This window comes from Lipotes vexillifer, unplaced genomic scaffold (assembly GCF_000442215.2).
Source record: "Lipotes vexillifer unplaced genomic scaffold, Lipotes_vexillifer_v1.1 scaffold75, whole genome shotgun sequence".
NCBI classification, from domain to species: Eukaryota; Metazoa; Chordata; class Mammalia; order Artiodactyla; family Lipotidae; genus Lipotes; species Lipotes vexillifer.
The window spans coordinates 1,293,250-1,317,023 of record NW_006771517.1 but is presented as its reverse complement, the minus strand read 5'-3'; the positions used below and the strand labels follow the sequence as shown (position 1 = coordinate 1,317,023).

General features: G+C 56.4%; 1 protein-coding gene across 1 annotated transcript in view; it reads right to left on the bottom strand.

Moving 5' to 3' along the window:
- The window catches only part of NOL4L (nucleolar protein 4 like), a 132,874-nt gene that overhangs the window by 107,755 nt on the left and 1,345 nt on the right, over window positions 1-23,774 (bottom strand). The window lies entirely within an intron of this gene.

Here is a 23,774-nt window from a genome sequence, read left to right as displayed (position 1 = left end):
GGGGGGGGGGAAGGAGCTCCACCTTTGTTAGGCCCTGTTCTAGGCACATGACCACACAGTATTGCAATTATTCCATCGCTTAAGGGAACAAAAAGAGGCTCAGGCTCTGAGAGATTAAGCTTCTCTCTCGCTAAAGGCCTAAGGCCTAGCTGGGCTTCTCCAGCTGCCTGTGACACTGAGGTGGCACTACACTGTCCCCAAGGGTTATGGCTGGGCTTGCACTCCTTGCATTTGCCACCTGGGCCAGCACAGGCCCAAGGCAGTGGCGGTAGTAACATGACTCGCTGACTACACTGAGGTTCCAGGCCCCAAACTCACACAATCTACAGTTCAAGATGAGGAAACTGCCACCCGGGGAGGCAAAGCGCCTTACGCAGGCCACCCAGCCAAAAAGCCACAGAGCCAGGATCTGAACCCCATGATCTAAATGCCATGCTGTCCCGGAGCCCAGGACACTGCCTGGCCTCCCAGCCGAGCTGACGCTAGCCTCAGGCAGCTATAGCCCCAATTCCAGCCACCAGGTCCTGAGCCTGTCCCCAGCGGCCACCTGCTAATTAGCTAGGCGGCTTCTGCTTGCTCTGTGGCTGCTTTGGAGCAATTCTCCCAGGGAAGGCCGAGCTTGCAGGAGCAGGAAAGGTATTCGTAATCTGCATGAGAGGCGACAAAGGGCATAAAGGCATCCTTGGCTGCCCGGCGCAGCCTAAACTGGCCTCACATCCATGTCCCAGGACTACCCGCCACTTGCCACCACCACAGCAGGCTCCCTGGATGTCTGCTGTCAGCAGGATGCATCCACACAGAGTCCCCATCCAGTCTGGGTCACCCGGCCACCCCACAGGAAGAGCAAAAGTGAGCATTAACACGGCCCCAGCCATCCTTCCAAGCACTGCAGGGAGGGGTGGACAGAAAGCTCAGCGATTTCAAAACCTGCCACCCCTGTGCGCGTCCCTCACTCTCTGGGCAATCGGCACGGCTGCTCCCCGGACCTCACAGCAGCTTGAGGGGTGATACTGCTCTCAGCCCCATTTACAGGTGAGAAAACTGAGGCCTGGGGAGAGGAAGTGACTATCCAAGGTCACTCCGCTAAGAAGTGAAGGGGCCAGGATTCACATTCAGCCTGTCTCACATGAGTTTGTGCTGTCTCCACCCTGCTCTAAATTGAGGTCGTCCAGTTCCAGTCTCCCATTTTGCCACGGAAGAAAGAGAGGGCAGGAGGCTACAGTATAGAAAAAGCATGGGCTTTGGAGTCCCAGCTCTGCTCTCATGGCCTGTGTGTTTTAGGACATAACCTTTCCTCCTTGTGCCTCAGTTTCTTCATCTAGAAAATGGGCCTAGGGGGGCTTCCCTGGTGGCGCAGTGGTTAAGAATCCGCCTGCCAATACAAGGGACACGGGTTCGAGCCCTGGACCGGGAAGATCCCACATGCCGCAGAGCAACTAAGCCCGTGCACCACAACTACTGGCCCTGCGTTCTAGAGCCCACGAGCCACAACCACTGAGCCCATGTGCCACAACTACTGAGCCTGCGTGCCTAGAGCCCGTGCTCCGCAACAAGAGAAGCCACTGCCATGAGAAGCCCACGCACCGCAAGAGTAGCCCCCGCTCCCTGCAACTAGAGAAAGCCCACGCACAGTAATGAAGACCCAACGCAGCCAAAAATAAATAAACAAAAAATAAATAAATTTTTTTAAAAAAAGGGCCTAGGAACCCCTGAGCTGTGTGGGCACTGGGCAAAGGCTGTCTGGGGCCTTAAAGGCACTAAATAAGGATGGGCTCTCTGATGTCCCCTGCAAAGAATCAGATGGTGAGTCCAGTCCCCACAGTGAGCTAATGCAGCGTGGGCTAGAATCCGCAGCCTTGAGCCCCACGAGATGAAGGTTGAGGTTGCAGCAACTAAAGAGCAGAGAACGACCGGTCTGCAGGGCCCTCCATCAAGGGTTAGGAGGCCAGATTGTGGCCAAGAAGGTGGGCCAAGGGAGGAAGGGGTCCTCCTGCACAAAGCCTGCCTGCCAGTCCCTGCCTGAGCTATGACCAGGAATCGCCAGCACTGGGGCTGGGTCAGGCACACCTGGGTCCAAACCCTGGCTCCCCCCACCAGCTGGGCACACCCCTCCCTGAAGCTTGGCTTCCTCATTCGTAACGCACCCCACCCCCACCCCGTTCCTTCCTCCCCAGGCTGTCCTGAGGCTCAGAGGCTGATCAGGTCAAGCATCTGGACAACAAAGCACTGGGGGCCAGGCTGCTCAGAGGCCAACCTGGAGACCCAGCCGGCCCTTCCCAGGAAGGCCAGACACCGGATGGACAGACAGACCGAGTGGACAATCACATGAGCCCAGACCTCTTCCTCTTCTCAAGGACCTGCCCGACTCCTCCTGCCTGTGGCCTGAGCTTCCCCATACTCTGGGCCTTTCAACATCCTTACAACAGACCTCCCGACCCACCAAGCCATGCCTTACAAAACCTGCTCGGGGACCACAAATCTGAAAGTCGCTATTGTTGCTTGGTGCAGGTGACGTGCATGCGTGCGCGCGCGCGCACACACACACACACACGCATACACGCTCGTGGTGTGGTGGTGTGGTGGGGGGTGGGATGGGCGGGCTCTGCACAGTCTCCACTCCCTTGGCTCCCAGGCTTCCCTGAGCCAGGAGACCCATGTCTTAGCCCTCCATCAGCCCTGCCTCACTGTGACCTTGGGCAAGTCACCCTCTTCAGGCTTCAGTCTACCCCGCTCTAAGTCGGGGCTATTATTTCCTGCCCGCTTTTCCTCATGGAGTTCTTAGAAGACTAAAGTAATACGACAAATTCCCAACAGCTGTGAAAACAGTTTGAAGTCATATAAATGTTAGGTTCTGGCTTTAAATGTATACTGAGCACCTCCTCCAGGAAGGCCCAAGGCTGGGCACTTATACACGTGCTTCCAGGTGTGTTTCCTGCAAGTCCCATCCCATCAACCCTGACAGACAGACACTGTAGCCTCATTCTGCAGATGAAGACACTGAGGCGCAGAGAAGGATTTGCCTAAGGTCACACAGCCGCAAAGCAGCGGACGCAAGATTTGAACCCAGGGCCGTCTGATTGTCAGTCATGTGGAACGACGAGGAGCATAGTGTTCTCTTTTCTAAGCCCTCACAGGCCTTAAAATTCACCCTTCGGGTTGAAGAAACAGGCAGCAAGGCCCCTGCCCCAGCCCCATCCAGGAGGCTGGCATCACCAGCGCTCCCCAGGATGGGCTGTGGGGGCTCAGAAATAATTGTGTTCTGGGGCCTAACATCCTGAGAGGTAAAATGTGGTCTTTTGATTCCCAAATACAGGGGGTGCGGGGAGCTGTGGACACTGGCCTTCTCACTCTTCCTCAAATCCTCCAGACATACTCCTGCCTCAGGGCCTTTGCACTTACTGTTCCCTCTACCTGGAATCCTTTTCCATCAGATACCTGCCTAACTTGCTCCTGTACCTCCTTCAGGGCTTTGCTGAAAATGTCACCTTCCCAGCGAGGCCCTCTCTGATTAAAATTCCATTATTTCCCACTCCAGCACCTCCGATTCGCCCCACTCTGCTTGATTTTTCTCCAAAGCATTTGCCAGCATGTGACAAGCTGGGAGCTTTCCTTGTTTATTATGTAGTGTCAGTCTCCACTAGAATGTCAGCTCTCTGAGGGCAGAGTTTTTCATTTGTGTCTCCAGAGCCTGGCACAGTGCCTGGCACAGAGCACCTGCTCTGTATATCTTTGAACAAATGGATAAAACTGAGGCCCAGAGAGGGACAGTGGTGGGCACTAGGCTACATGGGGAGCGCAGAGGCAGCATCTGTGTCCGGGTCTTCTGCTCCCAGCACCCACCTTCTGTCCCCCCTCTTCACGTTCATGGGACTACTTGGGTTTGCTAGAACTGCGGGTGTAGGAGCCTGGGTCCCAGAGGCAGGGGAGTCAGCAGTGGGTGGGGAAGCAACAAGTGGGTGTGTGCATACAGAGTGTTCATCCATCCAGGGGCCCCTGCCTCCCCGCGTGCCCCTCCCCATCCCACAGCTGAAGCCAGACTCCGAACTGAGTCTCTCTCTCTCACCTCCTGATTAGGGAATGGGGTCTCCCCCTGGAAACATCAACTGCTCCAGTGAGGGTCTGGGTCCCTTGACCTTCTGGCGGCCTCCCTGGGTTCTTCCCTTTCACAAATGAGGTGCTGAGGGCAGAAGAGCCAGGGCATCATTTGCCCAAGCTTGCTGGGACAAAGCCTGACCTCCAACCTTGTTCAGGCAAGTCCGACTCATGCACTCTCCCCAGCACTGGGCCCCGTGCTAGGTGCTGGGTTCAGGAGGCAAGAAAGGGACCTGACAGTGATCACAGTGAGGGGGAGCTGCCTGCTGGAAGTGGCAGGTGGCCATGGCTAGGAGCAGCTGCTGGTCAGCCTGCCTGCCTGGGTTCACATCCGGTGCCGCCCTTGGTTCACAGGGGGCCTCAGGCAAGTTGAGTAAGATCTCAGAGCCTCACGGGGTGGTTGCAGGAGCCCAGAGCGCAAACACACAGGAAGCATTTAGAGCAGCCCAGCATCCAGTGAGCACTCAATAAATGGTAGCTGACACACCACCAACCTCACCATCACTATCACCATTATCATCACCAGCATCGTCACCACCATCACCATTACCACCACCATCACCATCACCACAACCATCCTCACCACCGCTACCACCACCATCACTACCACCATCACTACCACCACCACCACCACCATCACCGTCATCATCATCATCATCACAACCACCACTGCTATCACCATGTCCTGTAGCATCTGTCTCCCACAATGCATCCTGAGCTCTGCCAGGGCAAGAGCCACATCTGTGAGGCTCACCACTGCACCCCAGGAGGTTCTCTCCAAGTTGTCAATGAGTAAATGAGTGAATGGATAAATGAATGATGAAGAGGCGTTTATGGAGAACAAAGCAGCTAATACAAGGAGGAGACCGTTGGATCCATTTGTCCAGCCCCCACCAGCCCCCTCCACCTCAGTTCTGTAGCTTCTGCTCCCATTTGGGCTGTTGTGCCCTAGAACCCAGAGCTTCCCTGGGCCTCAGACTCCAGTCTCTGCTCACACTGGACCAGACTCGGTTCCCTAAAAGCCTCCCTCCCCATGTTCCCCTGCTCTGTAAAACTCAGTCACTCCCACCGCCTGAGAGCTGGCATTCTGGGGCCCCATTAAGGGACCACCCAGCCACATCTCCTCAGCCCCAGACCTCCCTTCAGACCAGCTTCTCTTCCCCTCTTCCCACAGCTGTGTTCCTGCCCCACCTAGGCTTCCCAGCATGGCCAGGACAAGTCCAGACGCCTCCACGTGGGGCTTGGAGCCTTCCCTGACCACCTGCTGACCCTGCCAGCCTTCCTCTGGCTCTCTCAGCCCTTGGACTGGAGAAGCCTGCTTGTTGGGTGGGTCAGACAGCCCTTGATGGGATCCTGGCCAGCAAGCCAGCCCTCATGTAGGCCCCATAACAGCCCTGGTCCTCCATTTTGCAGAGGAGGAAACTGAGGCACAAAGAGGAGAATGAATAGGTTAGAGGCATTCATTTAACAAATATTTTCTGGGTGCATACCATGCACCAGGTGTTAGCAGGGGGTCCCTGGGACCTGCAGAGATCAAGTCTGTCCTATTCGCCACTCCCGGTACATAGTGGGTGCTCAGTAAATCTTTGTGGAATGAATGAACAGGACCTGGTACACAGCAGGTGCCAATCAAAGTGTGCTCGGTAAATCGGTGAATGAATGCACCAGGGAATGCAGCAGGGAGCAAAAGAGCACATACCCCTGTCCTCACGGAGCCCAGAGGAACACACACAAAATACTGCATTAGTCAGTTATTGATAAGCACTTCATAGCTGGAGCAAGGGGCTTGAGAGTGATGGGGAATAAAGGGCGTTTTGGAAAAGCAGTCAGGGAGGGCCTCACTGAGGAGGTGACATGTCAGCAGGGCCCAGTGAGGGCTGGGGGACAGCCTGGAGGCTAGTGTGGCCGAAGAGCAGTGAGCAGAAGCCCAGAAAGTGGAGAGGGGGCAGAGCTGGGGCTTGTGGGTCTTGGTGGCTTTTGCTCAGACAGTGATTGGGACCCACAGAAGGGTTTGAGCAGAGAAGGAACGTGGTCAGGTTTACATTTTTAATACTGCGCTTTGGCCGCTGTGTAAAGAGGAGAAAATAGGAAGGGCAATGAGTGTTGCTGCTGGGGAGGGGGTGACAAGAACTGGGGTGGGAGGGGCTGATGAGAAAGGCCCTGCACACTCCCCCACCCCCTGGAGTTCTACTTCTCTGGGAAAGGGGGAGTCAGAGGAGCCAGACGTGGGGGCAGCAGGGCTAGCTTGGGGACACCAGGCAGAAGTGGCCCCCTTGAGCTCAGCAAGTCCACCACAATGGGCCCAGCTGCCTGAGCCAACCAGCTGGATGGCACGTCAGGCCCTAGGTGCCCCCTGACCACCAGCTAGTGGAGGTACCTGGAACTCCCAGCTCTGGGAGGGCAGAGATCAAATCTGTCCTATTCACCACTCCTGACACATAGTAGGTGCTCAGTAAATCTTTGTGGAATGAATGAACAGGACCTGGTACACAGCAGGTGCCAGTCAAAGTTTGCTGAATGAATAGGTGAATGAATGGATTGCCTGCAGCCCTGTATTGTTTGCTGGTGGCTTCTCACCTTTGTCTGAGTTCCTTAAAATAACTGCAAGGCTCTGCCAATCACAGAGTCTTACTGTGAGCCAGACCCCTGCCTCCGTTTCTTACCAACAACCCCACAGAGCAGGTTCTATTGCTATGCCCATTTTACAGAGGAGGAAACTGAGGCCCAGAGAGTTAATTAACTTCCCCAAGGTCACTCAGCTACTAAGCAGCACTTTAATACCTCCCAAATTTGGATCTTATCAATGACACCATCAACTCACTTGTAAATCCCCTGCAGGCAGAAACCTGAAGGTGGGGTTCTTATCAACAGCCCAATGGTCCATCACATCTGAGGCATTGCCCTGGCTCCTCACCGCAGCCTGGTACCACCTTCCTGATAAGGAAACCAAGGCCTGGAGCTGGGAACTTTTTCAAGAACCTTAGGGGTGAGAAGTGGCAGAATCCCCATCTTCTGGAGCCTGGCCCAGGGCTCTCTCCACAGCCCCTTCATCCTTCCTGTCCCCGCCGCCACCACATGTCCCCAGCACAGGGGCAGGAGATGGAGTCCCCGAACCACAAGCCCTGCATGGGTCGGTGGCTAGTTCGGGGGGTCCAGCCGATGACATAAAGTCCCTCCACATCAGAGGCCTGTCTCAATATGCGGGACCATTGGGATGACCTCTGGGCTGACCTCTCACCTCTGCCTCTTCTTAAATGGGCAGAAGTGATGAAAACTGACCTTCAGGACCTGCCAGGGGAGCTGGGCATTTAAACTGCACACCCAGTGTACGTAACTACACTTGCACAACAGTAATCACAGCAGTAATGGTAACAGCAACAGCAGCAGAGACAGCCCGTGCTCCCGGAGCACTCAGGCATGGGCCCTGCCCTGTGCTAGGCTTTAGGAGCCCTGGTTCTCACCACAGTCCAGAGAAGCAGTTCCTATTACCTATTACCTCCACTTTTTAGATGTAGAAACCGAGGCACAGAGAGGTGGAGTAACTTGCCCAAGTCACACAGCGAGTATATGGCGGGTTCAGGATTCAAATCCAGGTAGGCCAGCTCCAGAGCCAAGTATATCAGGGAAGACACATAAGGAACTGGACCCCTCTGGGCAGGGGAACTAGGTGGAGGGGTGGGCTGGGCACTTCTCGCTGTTTGCAGGCTGATGTTTGGTGGCTGTTGCGTTAAGTCAGGTGTGTGTATTACCTTAAAAACAAACTTCTCTTGTGCTCCTTTGTCCACAGCGGCCCTTCCCCATCCTGGGAGGCCCTATCCCCTCCTCTGCTGTTTTATGGCTTACCTCCTCGTAAGAGCCCTCCCGAGTTCCTCCCCAGCCTCTGTGGGTGCCGCCCAGGCCAGGCACTGGCCACCCATACCCTCTCGGGGCTGCTGGCAGCTGCCTGTGACCTGGTCGTTGAGCCACGCCTTGTGTCATGCTGGTGGGCACAAAGCTCCCCAGCCTGAGCTGGGTGCAGCACGCTGGCCGGCTGCGGCTGGCTGGCTGGCTGGCCGTGGGGTTCCATGCCGCAACCTGGCCCTCCCCAAACCACAGAATCCCTCGGTGACCCCCGAGGGTCAACTCTACCAGTAGATCCCATTTGCGCCTAAGCAATGTGTTCCAGAGTCGGCACACTCTGCCAGACAGACTCACGCCTGCCTCCCCATCCTGGGAAGAGCCACTGTCCAAGCCCGTGTAATACCACAGGGGACCTCGTGATCCTCATCTTCCTGTCAAAGAGGATGGGTGATTTAGGGAGTAAAGGACACAACACTTCTCCACCGCATGGGCTTGAGTCCCTGCTCTGCCTCTTGCCAGCTGTGTGGCCTCAGGCATGTTACTTAACCTCTCTGAGCCTCAACATCCTCATCAGCAAGATGAGGATCATGGGACTTCCCTGGTGGAGCAGTGGTTAAGAATTCGCCTGCCAATGCAGGGGACGCGGGTTCGAGACCTGATCCGGGAAGATCCCACATGCCACGGAGCAACTGAGTCCGTGCGCCACAACTACCGAGCCTGCGTTCTAGAGCCCAGGAGCCACAACTACTGAGCTCACGCGCCACATCTACTGAAGCCCGCACGCTCTAGAGCCCATGCTGCGCAACAAGAGAAGCCACCGCAATGAGAAGCCCGCATACCACAATGAAGAGTAGCCCCGGCTCGCCGCAACTAGAGAAAGCCCACGCACAACAACGAAGACCCAACACGGCCAAAAATAATAAATAAATAAAAATAAAATAAATTTATATATATAAAAAAAAGAATCCACCTGCCAATGCAGGGGACAGGGGTTCGATTCCTGGTCCGGGAAGATCCCACATGCCACGGAGCAACTAAGCCCGTGCACCACAACTACTGAGCCTGCGTTCTAGAGCCCACAAGCCACAACTATTGAAGCCCGTGCCCTGCCAGCCTTCCTCTGGCTCTCTCAGCCCTTGGACTGGAGAAGCCTGCTTGTTGGGTGGGTCAGACAGCCCTTGATGGGATCCTGGCCAGCAAGCCAGCCCTCATGTAGGCCCCATAACAGCCCTGGTCCTCCATTTTGCAGAGGAGGAAACTGAGGCACAAAGAGGAGAATGAATAGGTTAGAGGCATTCATTTAACAAATATTTTCTGGGTGCATACCATGCACCAGGTGTTAGCAGGGGGTCCCTGGGACCTGCAGAGATCAAGTCTGTCCTATTCGCCACTCCCGGTACATAGTGGGTGCTCAGTAAATCTTTGTGGAATGAATGAACAGGACCTGGTACACAGCAGGTGCCAATCAAAGTGTGCTCGGTAAATCGGTGAATGAATGCACCAGGGAATGCAGCAGGGAGCAAAAGAGCACATACCCCTGTCCTCACGGAGCCCAGAGGAACACACACAAAATACTGCATTAGTCAGTTATTGATAAGCACTTCATAGCTGGAGCAAGGGGCTTGAGAGTGATGGGGAATAAAGGGCGTTTTGGAAAAGCAGTCAGGGAGGGCCTCACTGAGGAGGTGACATGTCAGCAGGGCCCAGTGAGGGCTGGGGGACAGCCTGGAGGCTAGTGTGGCCGAAGAGCAGTGAGCAGAAGCCCAGAAAGTGGAGAGGGGGCAGAGCTGGGGCTTGTGGGTCTTGGTGGCTTTTGCTCAGACAGTGATTGGGACCCACAGAAGGGTTTGAGCAGAGAAGGAACGTGGTCAGGTTTACATTTTTAATACTGCGCTTTGGCCGCTGTGTAAAGAGGAGAAAATAGGAAGGGCAATGAGTGTTGCTGCTGGGGAGGGGGTGACAAGAACTGGGGTGGGAGGGGCTGATGAGAAAGGCCCTGCACACTCCCCCACCCCCTGGAGTTCTACTTCTCTGGGAAAGGGGGAGTCAGAGGAGCCAGACGTGGGGGCAGCAGGGCTAGCTTGGGGACACCAGGCAGAAGTGGCCCCCTTGAGCTCAGCAAGTCCACCACAATGGGCCCAGCTGCCTGAGCCAACCAGCTGGATGGCACGTCAGGCCCTAGGTGCCCCCTGACCACCAGCTAGTGGAGGTACCTGGAACTCCCAGCTCTGGGAGGGCAGAGATCAAATCTGTCCTATTCACCACTCCTGACACATAGTAGGTGCTCAGTAAATCTTTGTGGAATGAATGAACAGGACCTGGTACACAGCAGGTGCCAGTCAAAGTTTGCTGAATGAATAGGTGAATGAATGGATTGCCTGCAGCCCTGTATTGTTTGCTGGTGGCTTCTCACCTTTGTCTGAGTTCCTTAAAATAACTGCAAGGCTCTGCCAATCACAGAGTCTTACTGTGAGCCAGACCCCTGCCTCCGTTTCTTACCAACAACCCCACAGAGCAGGTTCTATTGCTATGCCCATTTTACAGAGGAGGAAACTGAGGCCCAGAGAGTTAATTAACTTCCCCAAGGTCACTCAGCTACTAAGCAGCACTTTAATACCTCCCAAATTTGGATCTTATCAATGACACCATCAACTCACTTGTAAATCCCCTGCAGGCAGAAACCTGAAGGTGGGGTTCTTATCAACAGCCCAATGGTCCATCACATCTGAGGCATTGCCCTGGCTCCTCACCGCAGCCTGGTACCACCTTCCTGATAAGGAAACCAAGGCCTGGAGCTGGGAACTTTTTCAAGAACCTTAGGGGTGAGAAGTGGCAGAATCCCCATCTTCTGGAGCCTGGCCCAGGGCTCTCTCCACAGCCCCTTCATCCTTCCTGTCCCCGCCGCCACCACATGTCCCCAGCACAGGGGCAGGAGATGGAGTCCCCGAACCACAAGCCCTGCATGGGTCGGTGGCTAGTTCGGGGGGTCCAGCCGATGACATAAAGTCCCTCCACATCAGAGGCCTGTCTCAATATGCGGGACCATTGGGATGACCTCTGGGCTGACCTCTCACCTCTGCCTCTTCTTAAATGGGCAGAAGTGATGAAAACTGACCTTCAGGACCTGCCAGGGGAGCTGGGCATTTAAACTGCACACCCAGTGTACGTAACTACACTTGCACAACAGTAATCACAGCAGTAATGGTAACAGCAACAGCAGCAGAGACAGCCCGTGCTCCCGGAGCACTCAGGCATGGGCCCTGCCCTGTGCTAGGCTTTAGGAGCCCTGGTTCTCACCACAGTCCAGAGAAGCAGTTCCTATTACCTATTACCTCCACTTTTTAGATGTAGAAACCGAGGCACAGAGAGGTGGAGTAACTTGCCCAAGTCACACAGCGAGTATATGGCGGGTTCAGGATTCAAATCCAGGTAGGCCAGCTCCAGAGCCAAGTATATCAGGGAAGACACATAAGGAACTGGACCCCTCTGGGCAGGGGAACTAGGTGGAGGGGTGGGCTGGGCACTTCTCGCTGTTTGCAGGCTGATGTTTGGTGGCTGTTGCGTTAAGTCAGGTGTGTGTATTACCTTAAAAACAAACTTCTCTTGTGCTCCTTTGTCCACAGCGGCCCTTCCCCATCCTGGGAGGCCCTATCCCCTCCTCTGCTGTTTTATGGCTTACCTCCTCGTAAGAGCCCTCCCGAGTTCCTCCCCAGCCTCTGTGGGTGCCGCCCAGGCCAGGCACTGGCCACCCATACCCTCTCGGGGCTGCTGGCAGCTGCCTGTGACCTGGTCGTTGAGCCACGCCTTGTGTCATGCTGGTGGGCACAAAGCTCCCCAGCCTGAGCTGGGTGCAGCACGCTGGCCGGCTGCGGCTGGCTGGCTGGCTGGCCGTGGGGTTCCATGCCGCAACCTGGCCCTCCCCAAACCACAGAATCCCTCGGTGACCCCCGAGGGTCAACTCTACCAGTAGATCCCATTTGCGCCTAAGCAATGTGTTCCAGAGTCGGCACACTCTGCCAGACAGACTCACGCCTGCCTCCCCATCCTGGGAAGAGCCACTGTCCAAGCCCGTGTAATACCACAGGGGACCTCGTGATCCTCATCTTCCTGTCAAAGAGGATGGGTGATTTAGGGAGTAAAGGACACAACACTTCTCCACCGCATGGGCTTGAGTCCCTGCTCTGCCTCTTGCCAGCTGTGTGGCCTCAGGCATGTTACTTAACCTCTCTGAGCCTCAACATCCTCATCAGCAAGATGAGGATCATGGGACTTCCCTGGTGGAGCAGTGGTTAAGAATTCGCCTGCCAATGCAGGGGACGCGGGTTCGAGACCTGATCCGGGAAGATCCCACATGCCACGGAGCAACTGAGTCCGTGCGCCACAACTACCGAGCCTGCGTTCTAGAGCCCGGGAGCCACAACTACTGAGCTCACGCGCCACATCTACTGAAGCCCGCACGCTCTAGAGCCCATGCTGCGCAACAAGAGAAGCCACCGCAATGAGAAGCCCGCATACCACAATGAAGAGTAGCCCCGGCTCGCCGCAACTAGAGAAAGCCCACGCACAACAACGAAGACCCAACACGGCCAAAAATAATAAATAAATAAAAATAAAATAAATTTATATATATAAAAAAAAGAATCCACCTGCCAATGCAGGGGACAGGGGTTCGATTCCTGGTCCGGGAAGATCCCACATGCCACGGAGCAACTAAGCCCGTGCACCACAACTACTGAGCCTGCGTTCTAGAGCCCACAAGCCACAACTATTGAAGCCCGTGAGCCTAGAGACCGTGCTCCGCAATAAGAGAAGCCACCTCAGTGAGAAGCCCGCGCACCGCAACGAAGAGTAGCCCCCCTCTCGCCGTAACTAAAGAAAGCCCGTCCACAGCAACGAAGAGCCAACCCAGCAAAAAAAAAAAAATTAATTAATTAATTTTAAAAAAGAGATGAGGATCATAATGGAAGCCATGTTTGGACAAGTACATGGAGGCATGTGCATGTGTTTAGCAGAGCGCCTGGCATTTCGCAAGCACTCAACAAATACTAGCTGTGTCATGACTGTCATTGTTTCTGCTCAGCAGCAGGCACTGACTGAGAATGTATCTCAAATGATCACCACAACAACCCTAAAAGGTAGTTGATATCACTATCCCCATTTTACAGATGTGGAAATGGAGGCTCAGAGAGGTTGAGATGCATCCAAGTTGCACAGCTGGTTGGTAAGACAGGATTTGAACCCAGGGTTCCCTACCCTGGGGAGCACACCCACTCTTAGTCCCATTATAGGCAGCTAGACTCGGGGAAGCCCACGGCCCCTCTCGCCCTCATTCCCTGAGAGCCAACTGCTGACTGGACCGGCAAGACTTCTGGTCTCTCCTTCCCACCTGCTTTGGCTCGGCACCTTCCCTCTGCCCTCTGGCTTCCATCAAACCCTTCTCTCATCCAGATCTGGGGGCGGTGGGGGGGGGGGTTGTTGATCCTCGGGGCAGACCCAGCTGACCAGCCCTCCTCCTAGAAGTCCTCCCCTCCGGTTCCCTGCACATTCCTTTCTGCCTCTGTCCTCTCCCTCTTCTGTACCTCTCTGCTCCAGCATCCACTGGCCCTGCCCCAGACCCCAATCCCTAGCTCTAATTGCCACTGGCCACGTCACAGGGGCAAGTACAGAAAAGCTCCTGCTTCCTGTGCTGAGCACTTGACATGGAGTCTCTCTTCACTTGCCCACAGCAACCCTGTGAGATGGGGAATACTACTGAGCCAATTTTACAGAGGAGGAAACTGAGGTTCAGAGAGCAATTTGTTTCAAGGTCATCCAGCTAGTGAGTCACAGCTCAGTGCAAACCTGGGGCCAGTGTGAGCTCCGAAGCCCAACTCAGCAGCACGGCTTGAATGGCCTTGTCACAGATTCGCGGGTTATTGATTAGCTCACAATCATAATCCTAATTATAGCTCCCTTTTATTGAGGGCTTTATTATGGCCACGCCCTGTACAGATGCTTCTAGATTATATAGTATACAGTATAGTGTATATACATACTATAGAACACAGTATAGAAGGAGGATATAAGTGAAGCCACAGCTATTATCACCCCATTTTACTGATGAGGAAACTGAGGCTCAGAGAGGGGAAGTGACCTGCCCAAGACTGCACAGCAGTAAATGGCAGAGCCTGGATCCAGCCCCTACCTCCACACTCTGTACTCCTCTGCTGACCTAAAGGGGCCTTACATTCAACACAAAATCCTTTGCCCCTCGCTCTGCTCCTGTCCCGGCCCCCGGATCTCCCAGAGAGACCCCATCCCCCAGGGAGTTTCCTTGCCTGAACTCTCTGAGCTGCCTCCCCTCCCCTCTCCCTCTTGGTTTGGGCTTGAAGCACCCTTGGGAGGTTAACAGCTGTCTGGTTTGGGGTTCTTCACACTGGGGTGGGGGGAATCCTCTGAGGGACCCTGAGATGGAGCCACAGCCCCTACTTGGTGGCCTGTTTGTCAGACTTGGTGTTATGTCATCTTCCCAACTATGGCCCAGGGTGTGGGTCATCACCTGCTTATATGCAAGCGGTCAGGGGATCAGAGCAGGCAAGCCATTTGTCCAGAACCAGGAGCTTGTGGCAGAGCTGGGATCTAAATGCAGGTCTGTTTTTGGCTATGTTACCCTCTGGCCTTCCCTATGGCTGCTTTACCCAGTAGAGAGCTCCTGTAGCCTGGGCGGACCCCTCTCCACATCCTCATGAAAATGACAATCCCACTACTTGAGCATCACATGATTCCCTCCTTCAGTTTTTCCCAACAACCCTATAGGGGAGGGACAATCATCAGACCCATTTTTCAGATGAAGAAACTGAAGTACCAAGTGATGACTTAGCTGGGTGCCCAGCAGAGGCTGTGCCTTGGTTCACTGACCTGTAGAATGGGGTCATGACGGCTTCCCAGGGCAGTTGAGGATGTGTGTGATTGTGGAAGCCAGGGGCTCTTGGAGACACGCACTCAGGATGCTCTCAGACAAGGCCTGAGGCCGAGTGTGTTTTTCTCGACCCGCCAGCATCCAGTCAGGGCCTGGCCTGCCAAAGGAAGGGCCCCATGTCTCCTTGAACATTTCCTCAGCCTGGGGATGCCGAGAAAACGATGAGTCATCCACCAAGCACAGGCCTCCCAGGAGCCTGCATCGGGTCCCAGCCGGGGCGGGGAGGGTTCCAAGCTGGGAAGGGGGCCCCGTGAACGTGATGACTCCCGAGCTGGCCTCACTGAGACCTGAGTCACCAGGTCTCCTCCATGGCCTCTCACTGCCACATGCTACCAGCCTTGGGGACAGCTCTTGGGTTCCGCCCACTGGACCCTGCCCCTGGGCCATCACCCCAGATGTGTGTGTCTGCCTGCGTTCCTGGTTTCCTAAACGCCTCTCTTTCCACCCAAGAATACTGGGTCAACTGTGACTATCGACCATCAAGCTTCCCTTGCCCCCCTCTCCCCTCCCCACGTCATCCAGCCCCGGACACTCAACCTCTTGTCCTACCGCGGAACCAGCCCCTCCTCTTCGGCCCGGGCCGGCCTTCTCTCTCCGCGCCTATTTCCCAGCCTCCTGTTTTTCCTTCTCTGTAACACATCTCCCTCTTGCCACATCTAGCATTCCGAGACTCCTTCTAAAACATGAATCTAACCTTCTCTCCCCTCTACTTAAAAACCCTCCTGTGAACTCCCAGCTTTCCTTGATTCTGACGCACCAGCTCCTCTGAGTGGCTTTCCAGATCCTTCCCTTCCATTTGGCCCCAAGTGATTTCACCAGCTCATCTCCCTCAGGATCCCCAAGTGGTTCTCAAGCTGATCTGACCATTCACCTACCCACCACCGCATCTGAAATGCTCTGTAGAACCCGCTTCTCCAGGAAGGTGGCCCCGGTCACCATCATACACAGCCTGCACTGACCCCCCAAAACCTGTCCCACCCCTAGCCCTTGCTCACATTCCCACTCCCTGGAGTGAGCTTTCCCGTGTTCTGTTCTTGCCGAACAATTTGTTTTGGCCCTCAAGGTCCAGCTCAAATGTCGCCTCCCTAAGGACTCCTTGGACGCCCTCAGGCAGGAGGATGGGTCTGGGCCTTGGGGCTCCTGAGGCCCTCTGAGTGCAGAAGGCATGGGCGACTCTCAGACTCCTGCTCTAAGACACTTGCTGCCCCCACAGTGGGGAGTCCCTTAGGAGCAGGGGCTGTTCTGGGCCCTGGGCATAGAGCAGTGAACCAAGCAGGCTGGTCTACCCTGGCAGAGATCAGAGCCTTGTGCGGAGAAAGATACTAAATATATAAACTAGTAAAATACATACACAATGTCAGAGGGTGGTAAGGGCTATAGAGAAAATTAAGTAGAAAGAGAGAGGGTCCAAGGAACCTAAGCTGGGTGATCAGGAAGGGCTTCTCTGTGGAGGTCACTTGAGCAAAGATCTGAAAGAGGAGGGGAGCAGCCATGTAGAGATGGGGGTGGGGGGGGGAAGAGTGCTCCAGGCTGGGGAAACGGTCAGTGCAAGCGCCCTGGGGCAGGATCGTGTTTGGTAGTTTTTAGAATAGCAAGGTAGCCAGTGTGGCTGACACTGAATGAACAAGGGGAGGGTGGAGGGTGGTGAGGGCAGCAGGCAGCTGGGCCAGATCATGCAGGGCCTGTAGGTCTCAGGAAAGACTCTGGTTCTTGCTTTGAGCGAGACGGGAATCTCAGAGGGTTCTGAGCAGGGGAGGGAGAGAATCTGATTTGCTTTTTGCTTTTGCTGATTTGCTGGTTGTGTGAGCCACAGGGGATTACAGGGGGGCAGCATGGACACAGGGAGCCCAGTGGGGAGGCTAACGCACCTCCAGGCTTGGACGAGGCTGGAGGCAGTGGAGGTGGTGAGAAGGTAAAATTTGAGTTGTATTTTGAAGGTAGAACCAACAGAATTTGCAAATGGTTGGATGGGGAGGGACGGGTGGTAAGAGAAAAGAGTCCAAAATGATGCCTAGGTGTGGCCTGAGCCAGAGAAGGATGGAGCCACTGTGATGCGGAGGGTGGTGAAAGGAGCAAATAAGTGAGTGAGTAAGCGAATGAATGAATGAATGAATGACCCCCGGCTTTGGAACCAGATGGGCTCACCCTCAGCCCTGGTGCTCTGTGGGACCTGGAGCTCCCTCCTTCACATTTGGCCTTAGTCCCTCCATCTGAGGCTGAGGAACCTGGAGTACCAGGGTGGCTGGGAGGACTGGATGCAGCCGGAGTCGTTGACCTTGTGGGGAGAGGACAACTGCTCTCTCTCCCCGCCCCCTGCAGCCTGCCCAGGGCAGGCTGGGCCTGTAGCTGCAGTTGAGGTGAGAGGGTGAAGGTGTGGGCGATGAGGATGGGTGGCATCTGTCTCCTACCAGGCTGGGTCTGGACAGGTAAGAGGGCTACCTCGAGCTCTGGGAAGCTTTTGTAGGGTGTCCTCAGATGAGGGGCCACCGTGAGCCTGGGGTGGGGAGGTGGGGAGAGCCAGGGCGCCTGTGGGCCCCTACCTCCGTGCCCTGGGGCTGAGAGGGTCTAAGAGCCACGGAACCCAGGCCCTGCCACTTGCTCACTGTGGTGCTTGGAGAGGTTCCCTGGCCTCTCTGATGCCAAGTTCTCATCTACCTCACAGAATCCAGGGGAGATTAAATGAAATAGAGTGTCTGGCACATGGCAGGGGCTTGAGAACATGAGAGATATGCTCAGACCCCTGCCCCAGGGGGGGCAGTCATTACACCAGCCTCACTGTGTTCTCTGGAAGAGCCCAGAGCCCAGAGCTCAGGCTCCTGGCCAGGGACTGGGGCGGGGGTATGTGGGGGGCGTCGGGTGGTGAGAAGCCTCTGGGCAGCTCACCCCTCTACCTTCCCACCTGGCGAGTGCCTCCAGGCCTGGGTAAAGCCCCCACTCTCACCTCTCCAGCACCCCTCCTTGAGCTCTGGGATTGGGCAACCCCAGCACCAGGAAGGGATTTGAAGGCAGGAGGGGCCACAGGAGGCTTCACTGTGCAATGACTAGGGAAACTGAGGCTCAGCAGGGCAGGAGCCAGCCGGGGCAGAGAGGGACCCTGAGCCTCCAAGTTCCCAGCCCTGGGGGCTCACGCCACACCTATGGCCCTCACCAAGACTTCGCTGGTGTTCTGTGTAATTCAGTACAACATTAACCAGGCCCCCAGTGGCACTGGAGACACAGAAATAACCCAGACACAATCTCTAGGGAACCAATAGTTGCTTCCCACCAACTACATGCCAGGGATTTGGCTGGGGGCTCTATTTCCATCATCCCACTTAATATCCATGACATTTCATTTCCATCCCCATAATCCAGATGAGGAAACTGAGGCTCAGTGAGATCACATAGCAACTAACATTTTGTAAGGCGTGCTACCTTCTTAAGGCTCTATATGCATTAATGCATTCATCTTTATACCAGTCTTAGGAGGAAGGTAGTTTTCTCATCTGTAAAATGGAGCTGATAATCCTAAGGCCAAACAGGCGGAAGAGCAGAGCTGGGATTTGTACCCAGGACCCTGTGGCTTGACACCCCAAGCCCTTCACCTCTTCTCTATGTCAGGGTGGGCCAGGGGCAGAAAGTGGACTCAGAAGTCCTTGTTCTAACAAGCCACCCGCCTTGGTGAGCCCTCTCCCAGCTGCCTTTGGCTCCTACTGTTTTGGGGCCTAGGGCCCAGGCCTGGCTTTGACAGAGGTTGGCAGAGTGACCTCCTGAAATGACAACAGAGCCTTTTCCAGTTTGCCAAGCCTCTTGGAAGTGGGGCTTTGGAGCCCGTTTTCCAGATGAGTAAACTGAGACTTGCAGAGGTCAAACAAGCTATTTGCCCGAGGTCACATGGCAAGAAAGTGGGTGTGTTAGGATCGGTCCTGGCCCCCTCACTTCAAGTTCAGAAGCCTCTCTCCCACCCTGCCCCCCATGGAGCTTAGCTTTGGGCTCAGTAAGTGCCACCATGGCAAAGGTCACAAGTTTTACCTGCTGCCCTTGTTGGGCAGAGAGTGGCGGGGGCGGGGGGGGGAAGGAGGAGGAAGGCTGCTGGAAACAAGGAGGTGCTTCGGCCACTATCATGGGGACAGGGACATGGCACCACCTCTTGTGTCCACTCCCTCCCTCGCACTATGCTTCAGCAGCTGCTGAGACCCCAGGAGCAGCAAGGGGCCAGGCCAGCAGCTCCGGCTGACTTGGTTATGATGAAGGACACCCCGTCAGCTCCTCACTTCCAAAGGACAGGATGTTTTTCAATAGGATCCTGAACATGTGGCATGCACACGCAGTCACACTCGTGGTCTGCCAATGCCCACACCCCAGGTGCTTGCACATCTGCCAACACAGCCGCTCACAATCACACACAATCACAAGCATGCAGTCCCCCTCCACCTGTACACACACACACACACACACACACACACACACACTGCCCCGGGCCCACAAGCATCCCCAGCCTGCACATGGACAGACACAGGCACACTCAGGCCCACACAGCCACACTCCTGCATGCACACCCACATGTACACACATGCTCTAGCCCAGGAATGCACGTGCATGTGCATGGTACTCAATCAGTCCCACGACCTCTAAGTTAAGAGCTGGCTTGGGGAAGCCCAGGTTTGCCTGAGGCTGGGCTGGACCCTTGACCTTTGTCCCTGGGCAGCCCCAGCCACAGGCCCCCCACCTCGCATCCTCCCAGCAGGGTTTTTAGGGTCCCAATTGGACCACCTGACTCCCAGACGCTCAGGGATGGGAAGGCAGCCTGTAGTGAAGGAGAGAATGTTCACTCCAGGCCTCACCCAAGGACGAGCGGGGCATGCTGCCCCCACCACCAGCAGAAAGTGACCCAGGATCCGGAGGAGAGGCCCAGGGAAGGCAGAGCCTGATCCACCAGCAATCACCCAGGCTCCAAACTGCAGCCCCCCCAGAGACCCCAAGACCACATTCACCCAAATCACTGAGGCTTAATTAACAAAATAGCCCACTTCTGCCATTCATGAGAAATCCAAACAGGGCCCGTGTCATTGCCAACCTTCCTCCCCCTGAAAGCCCCCAGGACCCAGGACAACAGAGGCCTCCTCCCTTCTCCTCACCCCATACCCATCCTTGCGCGCCCCAGGCAAGTCCCAGACACCATACACTGAGCCAGTCCTGCCTCAAGCACCAGCCTGTGATTACAGACATCTTGACTAGAGGATTCTCCTACACTAATTCAGGTTAGGGTGTAATGGACTGAAAGCTTGTCACGAAAAGCCCTATGAAGCAGATCAGGCTGTAAGACATCCAGAGAGGGTCAGAAAAGAGGGGTGTACAGACAGCACCCCAGCTCAGCGTGCCCTGTGAGGCCTTAGGGAAGTTCTAAACCTCCCTAAGCCTCAGTTTACTCATCTGAAGGACGGCAGTGACCTCTGGGACGCTGTGAGAACCTGACGCACAGGGACAGGCACACAGTGCCTGAGGTGACTCAGAAAGGGTCACTATGGTGATAATTTAGAGAAAAGTAGGAAATACTGAGGTATTCAACCGAAGGTCACAGCATATATTATGTTGTTCTAAGTCAGAGGCCATTTCCTGCCCAGACCAGCGGCCGCAGGTGCCAAAGGTTTACACAAAAGCTCTGGGGAGAAAGGCTGAAGACTGTGAAAATGCTCTCCACTAAATGAACATTGTCTGCAAACTGGGGAAAGACCACCATTAGTCAATTTGGCCAGCGGAACACCTGGGGTCTGGCTCGCAAAAGCCCAGTGCTGAGAGTGGAGTTTGGCAATCTGGCGTTTCCCCCTCGGGGGACGGGGTTCTAATGGGGGGATTCCTGGCATGTGATGGGCCCACGGAGAAGCCTCAGTGGAGTGCAGAGATCTGCGTTCCTGGCCCAGCTTCCCACCAATGGAAACTTCCCCTCTCAGGGCCTCAGTTTTCCCATCCGGAAGATGGTAGAGTTGGGCTGAGAACATCTATCTCCAAGGAGCCTGAGGGCTCTCTGGTCCTGGGAGTTGACAGATGGCCCGGGGCCCCACCCCAGACATAACCTGTGGCCCTTGCAGGCGCCGGGACAGCCTCATTCAGAGAGACCAGAGGAAAAGGAAAGGGGTTGGTTCACTTTTGGGCTGAGGCTGGAATGGAATCGGAGGGTCTCACTGGCAAAGGGTTTGCTTCCCACCCGCCCCCCGCCCCCGGGCTTGGCAGCCACAGAGGCCGGAACAGGCCAAACGCAAGAAATAATAAATCCTAACCAGGCTTTGCCCAGTCAGGAGGCCTGGCTGGCTCTTGTCACAGAAAGATCTTGTCCCCAGGAGCGCCCCGTGCTGCCCGGTGGAGGACTCCGCCCTCCTCCCCTCAGCCCTCCGCCTCCACATCTATTTCCTGTGACAACCTGCAAACCGAAGACCAACTTGCCTCCCCCCCCACCACCACCACCATGCCCTGGCTTCTGCTCGACCCCCGCCCCGCCCCGCCCCGCCCCCCAAGCGGGCCCCAGCTGCAGGAGGCCCCGCAGAGTGTAATTCCCCGCGCCCTCCTCTCCGCCCTGGGCCCGTCCGGACAGATTAAGCCTTTGTCACACACACCCAGAAAAGCTCAGGGCCAGATGGGACGGGACAAGTGGTGTCAGATCATCGACCCTCCACGGCCGGGACTCGGAAGGGCCCCAACCGCAGCACCACATATGGCTGTGGGAAGAGGAAAGGGGGCCCACGCAGGGGGCAGCCAGAGAGCAACATGGAAGGGAGATGACATACCATGGCCACCCTGGGGACCTGAGCCCACGCAGGGGCGCAGGGGGCCCTTGTTCTGCGGCTGCATGACACAACTCCCATACCCCCTCTTGGCCAAAATTGCTCTGCCTGCCTGCCTGCCCTCCCTTGGAGCCTCCATGGGCTTCTTGATCAGATCCTGAGCTATGCCCACCCCCACCCCCAGCAGCTGGGTGCCCAGGGAGCAGGCTCTGAGTCCAACCCACTCCAATGCCCCAGTGCCCCCAGAAGGCCTGTGGATGCCAAATAAATGTCTCAGACAGAGGTTTGTGGCCCAATGACCTTCACAAAAACCCACCCAGGACAAAACTACAGGACATCTCCCAACTGCCACCAGAGGCAATGATAACTTTACTCTGTGTGTGTGTGTAAAAGCCAGTGAAGGTAGGGGATATCCTTTGCACCTTTCAAAGAAGGTCCCATTCAGCTCCTCCTGGGAAGAGTCCATGGCTGCCCCAGAATTCCCAGCAGGATCTGTCCCTCTTAGATCAGTGAAAAGGAAAATGGAAATGTAAAAATAATAACTGAGCCCCAGGAAGGTGCTTGGAGCTGCGGGTGGCAGGACTCAGGGCATCTCCTGTGGCTGGCTCCGGTTGACTGGGCGAGTGCAGGTAACTAACGGGCTCCCTGGGGACCAGCAGGCCAGGCAGGTGGGCGTGGGTAGCTTGAGGGGCGGGCTGTCACAGGAGGGCACGTCTGTTGTGTTTGTCGTCCCCCTGGCAGCCTGGGCAGGGAGGCCTGGGTTCCCTTTCTCTGCCTCCCAGGCAGGTGGCCCCTTGGGAGGGCTTATTATTGGTCTGGGAGCTAGGGTGGAGTCTTTCAAGGCCCCTGTTGCCAAGCAAAGCGGGTAGGTGTGGGCCTCACGGAGGATCCGAAGGCTGGCAGGACCTGGGGCCCAGGCCTAGCACCCAATTTCTGCATGTGGCCTGGGTGGGTGTATGTTCACTTGCTCTGCCTTGACAGCTCTGTGGCTAAGGGGGTAGGGGGACTGACGGCCCCATGATGCCCACTCCCTAGGGGACAGGTCAACCAGCTCAGAGAACTGGTGAGCTAGCTGCCCTGTCTGAGGGTCACCTGCCCTCACAACTCCAGGAGCGGGTGGAGTGGGGGCTCCTGCCCCAGGCAAGAAGGAGGTTGGGCCAAGACTCCCAGCTCCCTGGGGAGGGATAACCAGGATGGGATGGGGGTGAGGGGCACTAACTGACCTGGGAAGCCTGGATGGCTGCGGGCAATGACCCAGGGTAGGGGGTGTGGACCAAGCCAACCATCTGGTGGGTCACTGACCTCGAAAAACCACACTTAGGCTGGGGGCACTAGCCCAAGATGGAGGGGAACCGAGGGGGGTTAGCAACTGGCAGAGTGGGGAGGGCTGACCTAGGCTGGGGAGAGGCAATGACCCCTACTCCCCGGGTGGGAGAGTGGGCACCAATTTGGGTTCGGGGAGGGGTCCCTGACTCGATCGGGGGAGGGGGGACAATGACCCAGACTCCCCGCGTTTGGCGGAGAGCACTGATTTAGGCTGGAAGGTCCCCGACTCGCTCAGAGTGGGACACTACCCCAGCCTTCCCCCGGGGAATCCGGCCCCATCGCGCCCCTCGGCCCGGCCCCCTGCTCTGTGTCCGGCCGGAGGCGGCAGCGGCGCAGATGGGCCGCTGGCGGCCGCAGCGGCAGCGGCGCGGTTATCAGCGCTCCTCGCAGATGGGCCGCCCGCCCTCTGCGCTCACGGCTCCCCACTCCCCGCGGCCTGCAGCCCCGTCCCCTGGGCGAGGGGGGAGGCGCCTCCGGATCCGCTCCCCGGCCCCCGCCTCCCTCCCTCGCGGCCCCCTCACCCCGCGGGCCGGGCCCGGGCGGCTGCCGGAGGGGGAGGGGGAGGGGACAAGTGCACTTTTCGTAACGACCGAATCAATTGTGTGTGAAGAGCCCGCTCCGGCCGGGGACTGGGCTGAGCGCAGGGCGGGCGGGCCGGACGGGGGAGGAGCACGGAGCGGGGAGCGGGGGAGCGAGGGAGGGAGGGAGGCCGGCGCGGGGCGGCCCCGCTCGCTTGCTCGGGCCGGGCGAGGCCGGGAGGGAGCGAGGGGGGCAGGGAGGGAGGCTGGCCTGGCCCGGCC